The sequence below is a fragment of the Dryas octopetala genome, chromosome 2 (genome assembly GCF_963921425.1).
Source record: "Dryas octopetala chromosome 2, drDryOcto1.1, whole genome shotgun sequence".
In the NCBI taxonomy this organism is placed as follows: Eukaryota; Viridiplantae; Streptophyta; class Magnoliopsida; order Rosales; family Rosaceae; genus Dryas; species Dryas octopetala.
In genome coordinates, this window is record NC_141367.1 from 8,192,722 (window position 1) to 8,201,071 (window position 8,350).

Consider the following 8,350-nt stretch of genomic DNA (forward strand, 5'->3'; position numbering starts at 1 on the left):
TTCCAGAAGCTTCCAGAAGGTGGTGGACATCCATGGAAATGAATGGAGGGAAGAAATGAATTTGATTCAAATGAAAATGAGGGGCAAAATGGGAAGTCAAAAGTGGAGGGCCCATGGGCCCTAGGGTTGCCGAACCAAGATGGGCCATGCATGCACATGCATGGGCCCAAACCCTAGCAGCCCAAAGGCCATGCGCAAGGAGGAAGATGGCAGCCCATGCATGCGCATGCATGCCATGCAAACTTTAGCAGCCAAGGGGGCCCATGCACAAGCCCAAGATGCAAGCCCAAGGTGGAAGCCCATGAAGTGAAACCCTAGCCCATCTTGTGCAAGCCACCTCAGCCCAACACATGTGAGCCCAAAGCACATCAAGGTCCAAGACCAGCAGCCCATGCGCCAAGGAGGGGGCCCTAGCTGACTTGCATGCGCCACTTAAGCCCAAAAGGAGCAGCCGCAAGTTTTCTCCTCCTTGCGTCTCAAGGAATGCACTTCTATATATACCCCTTTCATTCAGAACCCTAGGAATCACTTTTTCTCACCTCCTACTCCAGCCGAAATTCTCTTTTGTTCTCTAGTTTTATTTTTGCTGTTCTAGGTTAGTTTTAGTTTAATTCTTGTGAGGGCTAGCCGAAGGTAGAGAGAGAGAGAGGAGTGGCGTGGCTGCAAGGAAGGACACCCCTAAGCTGCAAGCCCTAGCTCACCATAGCCGTGAGCCAAATTGCTTGTGCAAGGTGCCTTCTCTTCCTTGTCTTGCCACAGCCCCTTCCCCTTCTTTTGATTTTCGTTCTAGTTTCTATTTTAATTGTTGGTTTATGCTACTGAAGTTAATTAGTTTATGATTCTGAATTTATTTAATGCATGGTTCTGATTTCATTTAGTTGTTTATGTTTATGCAATTTAATTTATGCAATTTAATTTAGTTGTTTAGTTGTGCCTTTAATTTTGCGTTTCTGATTTTCTTAAGCAAGCATGAATTGGGATTTTGTTTATTTGTTAGTTTCTGTTTTTATTTATTTCATTTAATTATGTAGGTTAGTTATTCTATCTTGCATGTTAGTTGTAGGTCGATTAATGGATATGCATGTTCTAACAAATCGTTTATCCGTCTCTTGGTCTGTTAGTTTGATGTTTACACGTATTAAATTTCCACTATCTATTAGAACCCCCGTCACTAGTTGTTTGCATCCTTTCACTGGCCACCTTTGGGTAATTGCATCTAGTTTATCTGTTAGGTTTAGCTGTGAAATAGTCAAAGACACTAAACCACAAGTAACAAGGGAATAAGGGATTATTCTTGGTAGTGGGGTTGGGCGACCTCTATAAGGAAATAGTCAAAGCTTATGTGTTGTGCATGTTTTACGTTCTCATAAAACTTAATGACTCCTGCATGGGTAACAGCTGCCTTAGCTTGAACTAGGGAACATGTAGGTTAACTGGCTAAGGAAGGCCCAAGAAGCTCTTAGTTTATGCATTAGGAGAACAATGGCGGGAAACTAACTAGCCAAACCTTTTTAGCTGTCAAACTTTAATATGTTGTGTTCAAATTAACTGTCATTAGCCTTGGATGGTTATTGCATGCTTATCTGATTTGAAACTGAAAACTTAACATTGCAAGATAGAATAAAGTGTGTGTGCGTGTGTTTCCATCTTCCAAAACCCCCCATTTAGTTATTCTAGTGATTAATTGCATTGATTTATTGTATATTAACCACTCCCTGTGGGATCGACCTCGTGCTTGTACGCTTTGCTACTGATGCGATTCGTGCACTTGCGAGTAAACTTAGAATGAGATAATTGTTTATTTTGTTCTAAGAAAACACATCAACAAGTTTTTGGCGCCGTTGCCGGGGAATGGTGTCTAATATCAATGAATTGGTGTAATTAGTCATTAGAATTAGGTTATATTAGCTAGATTTCAGTTTTTGTTAATTTTTAGTTTTTAATAAATGCCATGCCTTAATTTGCATTCTTTCTACTGATTGTGTGTTTTTCTCTTGATTAGGTGTGTTTTATGAACCCTGAACTTGTTGCTAGGTTGGAGAGGCTCAAGAACGAAGCTTTAGGTACATCAGAAGTCAGCCCGCAACCTAGTGCATCAGATTCGAGTAGTGAAGAGACTGAGAGTGTCGACATGGCTGAGACAAATGAGATTGTGCCGCAGCCCCTGAGCCATTTTTCAGCACCTTCGCTGCCCACTCAACCATCTTGTATTCGGTATGCCACCATAGACACTGATTTCGAAATCAAGAGTGGTCAGATACACTTGTTGCCGAGCTACCATGGACTGAATGGGGAGGATCCGATCCACTTTTTGAAGGAGTTTTCCGGGGTTTGTGAAGCCGCACAGTTGAGGGGCCTGAATGCCGATCAGTACCGTTTGAGGATGTTCCCTTTTGCGCTTAAGGACAAGGCAAAGAGGTGGTTGTATTCGCTGCCCAGTGGTTCCATTTCGACATGGGATGATCTTTCAAGCAAGTTCCTGAACAAGTTCTATTCCATTTCCAAGACAAATTCTATTCGGAAGGAGATCCTTGGATTTGTGCAGAAAGCGGACGAGCCATTCCATGAGACTTGGGACAGATTCAATGAGTTACTTACTAGCTGCCCACACCATAACCTATCTCCTTGGTATGTGATTTGTTGTTTTTATCAGGGATTATTGGAGAGAGACCAAGCCAAGGTGGATTCGGCATGTGGTGGTGCGTTTATGTCAAAAACGGAGGATGAGGCTACAGATTTGTTTGAGTCGCTCTCTTTGAGTTCTCAACAATGGGATTCCAATCGTGCAAGAGGAGGACCAAAGAGAGGATTGTATGAGGTAGCTGATGTGCCAAACACCATGGAGGGACAGATTTTGGAAATCAAGACTATGGTGCAGAAGTTATCTTTGGCTCAAGAGAAGATGATGGGTATGCAAGAACAAGGAGGTGATGTGGAACACGTGAATCAGGTTGGGAGTTATCCTAGGGTGCCATATGATCCATTTTCTAACACTTATAACCCTGGATGGAAGAACAACCCTAATTTCAGGTGGAGCAACAATAATGGACAGCAAGCTAGTGGGAGCACCAACAAGCCGTATGTGCACCCTAATGCCGAGAGGTCTAGTTTGGAGGACAAGATTGCTCAGATTGCTCAAAGCACCACTTCCCTTGCTCAGAGTACCAATGCCTTCATGAACCGTACCGAGCAGCAGATGCAAGCCAATTCGAAGGCTATTGCACATTTGGAGAGTCAAATGGGTCAGATTGCCACTACTTTGGGTTAGAGAGAGAAGGGGAAAGCCCATCGTCAACCCGAAGAATGAGGAGCATGTAAATGCTATTTTGAGGACTACTCCAAGAAAGAGAGTTAGAGTGGTAAAGACTAAGGAGGTGATTGAGATCATGGATAGTGAGGAAGAGGAGGATCCAGAAATGATAGAGGAGAAAGCTGATACACGTGTGATTCCCCTCATTCCGGACATTGACATCACCAAATTTCCAGCAACCATGAGGGAGTTGAAGTCTATTGAGAAGAAGGTTGAGGAGCAGCGGCATAGTCACAACGTTCCTAGGGAGATTTGTGGTTATCTCTTTGCATCTTTTCCAAGCAAGAAGAGGGATCCGGGCTCGTTGGTCATACCATGCAGCATAGGGGAGTATGAGATCGCCAATGCCTTAGTTGACAATGGCTCAGCTATCAATGTCATGCCGCTGGTTGTGTTCGAGAGGCTTGGATTTGTGGAGGCTGATTTGCAACCGTTTGATTTGGACATTCGCTTCGCCAACTCTTCAGTTGAGAAAGCCCGTGGTATGCTTGTGGATGTTTTGGTCGTAAATAATTAATTCCCTCTGATTTCATAGTGCTAGATGTGCCGAGACTTCCGGGTGACGTTTCGATTATTCTTGGGAGACCATTTTTGTGCACCTCTAACATGGAGTACAAAGCATTGGAGAGTACCATGAAGATTCGGCACTACACCAAGCAAGAGGTGTATTTGCTCACTTCCGAGATGCCAGAAAACGAGGAGATCACTTTTTATGGAGAGGAGAAGTCAGAGATGGAGAGCTTCTTCAGTTCGTTCTTAGGGAGTGCCGAGAGTAGCAATGGCAAGAGGAAGAGGAAAGGACGCAAGTAAAGGAGAAGGCAATGTCATGCTGAAGACAGAAAAACAAGCGCTTATTGGGAGGCAACCCAAGTTTTTGTTTCGAATAATGGAGGAGGAGTCATCGAGGACCAAGGAGGCCACGCCTACCCTTGGAGTGTCCACGATTGCGTACGCAAGTAAATAGTTTCTTTATTTCGCTTCATAAGACAATTTTTCATTTTGGTGTGTTTATTTGGTTTTGGATATTTGCAATTTCCCGTTTCGCTTAATTTGATCATGCTTGCATTTATTTCATATACTGATGAGTGTGCATTTTGCATCACTTTATGATACTAATTCCTTAACCTAGAGTGTTAGAACTCGCTATTTTGTGTTTCTTGTCTTGTTTTTGTATTTTCAGGTCAAATGAAGCAGAAATGAGAAAAAGAAGCAAATGGAGCCATTTTGGGACAATTCCTGGTCAAACCAGGAAAACGAGTGAAATCCTGGTCAAACTAGGAAAAGTGCAGAAATCCTAGTCGAATGAGGATTCCTAGTCACACTAGGAAACATCAAGTCCAACCATCATTGCGGAGCCAGAAATGTGAAATCCTGATTCGAACAGGAATTCCTGGTCGAACTAGGAAACCTAACCAAACTAGGGAAAGGAGTCCTGGTGACACTAGGAGACCCCAGGGGCAATATGGTCATTACGAGAAGTCGAAATGGATAAGGAATCTCTCATTTTCAAGAAATCCTAGTTGCACCAGGAAATGTTTTTCAAGGTTCCAGAAGCTTCCAGAAGGTGGTGGACATCCATGGAAATGAATGGAGGGAAGAAATGAATTTGAATTCAAATGGAAATGAGGGGCAAAATGGGAAGTCAAAAGTGGAGGGCCCATGGGCCCTAGGGATGCCGAACCAAGTGGGCCATGCATGCACATGCATGGGCCCAAACCCTAGCAGCCCAAAAGCCACACGCAAGGAGGTAGATGGCAGCCATGCATGCGCATGCATGCCATGCAAACCCTAGCAAGACAAGGGGCCATGCGCAAGCCCAAAGGTGACAAGCCCAAGATGGAAGCCCATGGAGTGAAACCCTAGCCCATTTTGTGCAAGCAACTGAAGCCCAACATGGAAGCCCAACATGCAAGCCCAAAGCCCAAGACTACCAGCCCATGCGCCAAGGAGGGACCCTAGCTAGGCTAGGCTTGAGCCACTTAAGCCCAAAGGGAGCAGCCCATCCCGCCAAGGCCTGATCAGCTAGCCCTAGCTGAAGCCGCATGCAACTAGGAGATGTAAACCCTAGCCAGCCGCAAGTTGCTTTTCCTTGCCTCTCAAGGAAGGCTTCTCCTATATAAATCCCTCTCATTCAGACTTTGAGAAGACTTTTTCTCCTCCTACTCCAGCCGAAACCTCTCCCCCTCTTAGTTTTATTTTTCTGTTTTAGGGTTCTAGTTTCAGACTTTTATTTTTGTAAGGTGAGCCGAATTCAGAGAGAGGTTTAGAGAGAGGGTGGCGTGACAAGTGAGAGGGAAGTACCACCTGCTGCCGCAAGCCCAAGCTCACCTTGCCGTGAGCCAATTGTTTGTGTTAGGTGCCTCCTTCTTCCTCTCTCCTTGCCGCAGCCCCCATTTGTTGCACCTCTGATTTTTGTTTTCCTTTTCCTTCTAGTTTCTATTCTTATTGTTGGATTATGTTACTGATTTTATTTAATTAATTTGCTGTTTTATTTAGTTGTCTCTTTATTTCTTTTATAGCTTTGGTTCTGAATTTATTTAGTTATTTATGTTTATGCAATTTAATTTATGTAATCTAATTTAATTGTGTAGTTGTTTCAGTTGCTTTATGTTTCTGATTTTTAATTAGTGCATGCGTTTAATCTTGTGTGTCTTGCGTTTCTGATTTCATTTAGTTTATGAACTTTAAATTAGTTGTTTAGTTTATGCTTCTAAGTTTGTTTAATTTGCGTTTCTGATTTCCGTTAACAATCATGAATTGGGATTTCATTTATTTGTTGCTGTTTTGTTTCTTTTATTTGTTTTATTTAATTATGTAGGTTAGTTATTCTATCTTGCATGTTAGTCGTAGGTCGATTAATGGATTCGTATGCTTTAACAAATCGTTTATCCGTCTCTTGGTCTGTTAGTTTGATGTTTGCGCATATTAAATTTCCACTATCTATTAGAACCCCCGTCACTAGTTGTTTGCATCCTTTGACTGGCCACCTTAGGGTAATTGCATCTAGTTTATCTGTTAGGTTTAGCTGTGAAATAGTCAAAGACACTAAACCACAAGTAACAAGGGAATAAGGGATTATTCTTGGTAGTGGGGTTTGTTGTATGTTTTCCTAGAGCAAATTAAGTAACCTTTTCTGAGCTCTAGGTTAACTCGCAAGTGCACGAATACGAGGTCGATCCCACAGGGAATTGTACTAGTGTACGATTACTAACTCAATTAAATTCAATTAACCCAACTCTGACTCACACACGCAAATGGGGGGTTTTGATTGGTTTTAAGGCTACACTAAACAAACAGAGAAATAACAAACTTTAAAATGAAAACTGAAAGATTTCGGGTAAAACAGTAATAAAGAAACACTAGGGGTCGGAATCCACCACTAACAGACCATTCACTTCACTATGGATATTAGCAATCAATAAATAAACATGTTGACAAAGTTCGTCTACTAAAAGGTTTGGCTAGTCACTTTTAGCAATTACTCCCCTTACTGTGCATAAACTAAGAGCTTCTTGGGCCTTCCTTAGCCAGTTAACTTGCATGTTCCCTAGTTCTAAGCTAAGGCAGCTGTTACCCATGCAAGAGTCGTTACGATCTGTGAGAGTGACAAACATATAGCGCATGGCTCCAAATTAATGTACTGTATGTCATCTATGATCTCTTTTCTCATGAATATTATCTTAGGATATCCACTTGTTGCCTATTGAAACTATCATCCTTTCGAGCTTATTTAGTTTCACAACAAATATCTAGATGCATGCAACCTAAGGTGATCAGTCAAAGATGCGAAACAAATAGATTCAATTTAAACAGAGATCCAAGATTTGTCAACATGTAAATAATTAAAAATCAATAATCCATAGTGAGAGTAAACAGCATTGCTAGGGGTTCATCCTAGCCCTAGCCCAATATTCAGCTACACATAATTAAATTCACAAATAAATAATGCATAATTAAAACAATGAAAATAAAAGAAAGGGAGAGAGATCAAGCCGGGGCAGCAAGGTGGAGGTGCGGCTGCAATGGTGGTGCGTAATGGGGCTGCTCGGCCTTGGGCTCCACGGCGAGGAGGCTGAGGTGCTCGGCAAGGTGGCAGCAAGGTGGTGATGGCGTGGCTGCTGGAGGTGGCTGCGGCTTGGTGGCGCAACTTGGTGGTGGTGGCTGCGGCTTCACTTGATCCTCCTTCTTCAGTTCAGCACAAAATAAAAGAAAGCACACAAGAAAAGGTGGCTGCTAGGTTCGGCCACAAAAGAAAAGAAGAAGAATAAAAAGGAAGGGAGAGAAGGTGGCTGCGGCACAAGAAAAACAGGGGAGAGGGAAGCTGCTAGGGTTTGCGGCAAGAGGAGAGGAGAGAGGCTGCTAGGGCTACGAAAATTAAAAGAAATAGAAGAGAACTTCAGAACAGAACCCCTTTTCTGATTTTTAGAGATTTATAGAGGGAAGTGGGGTTGAGATTTCTCTTTCTCTTCAATGTGGGATAAGTGCATTCCTTGCACACCAAGGCTTATAATTTTCGGCCAAGCATGGGCCTTGGGCTGATTTGGGCTCTTTTTGGGCGTAACTCCTTTTTCAGCTCGCGGAACTGCTGCGCTACCTCCACTAAAATGACCATATCTTGAGTTAGAAAACTCGGAATCGAAATCCATAAAATTCCCTGCGAAGCTAACATCCGTATCTTTCCAACCATATATGGCATGCTACCTGATTCATTCTGGAGAAGTACAGAATTGCTGTCGAAATTGGTGCTCTGTTTTCCAGGGTTTTGACTTTTTTTTTTCAGCTAAGATTCCTTGGGAGGCAAGAACAAGAAAGTGCAGCAGCAGCTAGGGTTAGGAGAGCATTGGGCTTGCGGCAAGGGCTTTGGCTTTGGGCTTAAGTGCCACACGCCAGCCCCCCTAGGGTTTCACTTCATGGCTGCCACCTTCAAGCTTGCGCATTGGGCTTCATCTTGGGCTGATGCATGCATGCATGCATGGCCCCTCAGATTTCGGCATTTGCATAGGCCCATGGCCCATTTGACTTGTTGACTTTTCATAGTTG